We start from the raw sequence: 2,708 nt of genomic DNA on the forward strand, positions 1-2,708 counted from the left end.
CACTTAACTTTTTGTTTGAATTTTAAAATTCTTATCTTTTTCAAAAATATCTAACTACTTTTCTCTCTCTAATTTTCAAAAATGCCTCACTTCTTTTTCAAAACTTCTTTTTAATTAACTAATTGTTTTAAATTTTAATTTTATTTCTTTTAACAAATTCGAATTTTAACTTAAAATTAAAATAAAAACAAAAATATTTTCCTTTTCCTTTTAATTATTTTCAAATTTCTTCTCCTTTTCATCTCTTTCTATTTAATTTATTTAATTACTAACACTTCTCTTCTTAAAATTCGAACCCCCTCCCTCTATCTGTGTTCGAATTCTTCTTATTCTCTTTCTACCTCATTCTTCTCTTCTTCTACTCACATAAAGGAATCTCTATACTGTGACATAGAGGATTCCTCTTCTTTTCTGTTCTCTTCTTTTTCACATGAGCAGGAACAGGGATAAAGACATTCTTATTGAAGCTGATCCTGAACCTGAAAGGACTCTTAAGAGGAAACTAAGGGAAGCTAAAGCACAACTCTCTGGAGAAAACCTGACAGAAATTTTCGAAAAAGAAATAGAGATGGCCGAAACCAATAACAATGGTGGATGTGCAAGGAAGATGCTTGGTGACTTTACTGCACCAAATTCCAACTTACATGGAAGAAGCATCTCAATCCCTGCCATTGGAGCAAACAATTTTGAGCTAAAGCCTCAATTAGTTTCTCTGATGCAACAGAATTGCAAGTTTCATGGACTTCCATCAGAAGATCCTTTTCAGTTTTTAACTGAATTCTTGCAAATCTGTGATACTGTTAAGACCAATGGGGTTGATCCCGAGATCTACAGGCTTATGCTTTTCCTGTTTGCTGTAAGAGATAGAGCTAGAATATAGTTGGACTCTCAACCTAAAGATAGTCTGAACTCTTGGGATAAGCTGGTCACGACTTTCTTAGCCAAGTTCTTTCCTCCTCAAAAGCTTAGTAAGCTTAGAGTGGATGTTCAAACCTTCAAACAGAAAGAAGGTGAATCCCTCTATGAAGCTTGGGAGAGGTACAAGCAACTGACCAAAAAGTGTCCTTCTGACATGCTTTTAGAATGGACCATCCTGGATATATTCTATGATGGTCTGTTAGAATTATCAAAGATGTCATTGGACCATTCTGTAGGTGGATCCATTCACCTAAAGAAAACACCTGCAGAAGCTCAGGAACTCATTGACATGGTTACAAATAACCAGTTCATGTACATTTCTGAAAGGAATCCTGTGAGTAATGGGACGCCTCAGAGGAAGGGAGTTCTTGAAATTGATACTCTGAATGCCATATTGGCTCAGAACAAAATATTGACTAAGCAAGTCAATATGATTTCTCAAAGTCTGAATGGATTGCAAGCTGCATCCAACAGTACTAAAGAAGCATCTTCTGAAGAAGAAGCTTATGATCCTGAGAACCCTGCAATAGCAGAGGTGAATTACATGGGTGAAGCCTATGGTAACACCTATAATTCCTCATGGAAAAATCATCCAAATTTCTCATGGAAGGATCAACAAAAGCCTCAACAAGGCTTTAACAATGGTAGAAGAAACAGGTTTAGCAATAGCAAGCCTTTTCCATCATCCATTCAGCAACAGACAGAGAATTTTGAGCAGAATTCATCTAGCTTAGCAAATATAGTCTCTGATCTATCTAAGGCCACTCTAAGTTTCATGAATGAAACAAGGTCCTCCATTAGAAATTTAGAGGCACAAGTGGGCTAGCTGAGTAAAAGAGTCACTAAAACCCCTCCTAGTACTCTCCCAAGCAATACAGAAGAGAATCCAAAAAGAGAGTGCAAGGCCATTACCTTACTTGGTGTGGTCGAACCCAAAGAGGAGGAGGAGGACGTGAATCCTAGTGAGGAAGACCTCCTGGGACGTTCACTGACCAATAAGGAGTTTCCCTTTGAGGAACCAAAGGAATCTGAGGCTCATCTAGAGACCATAGAGATTCCATTGAACCTCCTTTTACCATTCATGAGCTCTGATGACTATTCATCTTCTAAAGAAGATGAAGACATTGCTGAAGAGCAAGTTGCTCAATATTTAGGAGCAATCATGAAGCTGAATGCCAAATTATTTGGTAATGAGACTTGGGAGGATGAACCTCCATTGCTCATCAAGGAACTAAATGCCTTGGTTCAGCAAACTCTACCTCAAAAGAAACAGGATCCTGGTAAATTCCTAATTCCCTGTAACATAGGTACCATGACCTTTGAGAAGGCTCTGTGTGACCTGGGGTCAAGAATAAACTTAATGCCACTCTCTGTAATGGAGAAACTTGGGATCTTTGAGGTGCAAGCTGCCAGAATCTCATTAGAGATGACAGAAAACTCAAGAAAATAGGCTTATAGACTAGTAGAGGACGTGTTAGTAAAGGTTGAAGGCCTTTACATCCCTGCTGATTTCATAATCCTAGACACTGAGAAGGATGAGGATGAATCCATCATCCTTAGAAGACCCTTCCTAGCCACAGCAAGAGCTGTGATTGATGTGGACAAAGGAGAGTTGGTCCTTCAACTGAATGAGGACAACCTTGTGTTTAAAACTCAAGGATCTCCTTCTGTAACCATGGAGAGTAAGCATGAAAAGCTTCTCTCACTGCAGAGTCAACCAAAGCCCCCACAGTAAAACTCTAAGTTTGGTGTTGGGAGGCCACAACCAAACTCTAAGTTTGGTGTTGAAC

The 2,708-nt window shown here is 38.6% G+C and overlaps 1 non-coding gene across 1 annotated transcript; it reads right to left on the reverse strand.

Annotated features, from left to right (window-relative positions):
* Positions 1 to 970: 970 nt before the first annotated feature.
* LOC148565195 (small nucleolar RNA R71) lies at positions 971 to 1,078 on the reverse strand. Its single transcript, XR_015883897.1, has one exon. It is a non-coding gene; the product is annotated as a small nucleolar RNA R71 (small nucleolar RNA).
* Positions 1,079 to 2,708: the final 1,630 nt, after the last annotated feature.

The sequence above is a fragment of the Arachis ipaensis genome, chromosome B5 (assembly GCF_059453495.1).
Source record: "Arachis ipaensis isolate K30076 ecotype BB chromosome B5, ASM5945349v1, whole genome shotgun sequence".
Taxonomy (NCBI): Eukaryota; Viridiplantae; Streptophyta; class Magnoliopsida; order Fabales; family Fabaceae; genus Arachis; species Arachis ipaensis.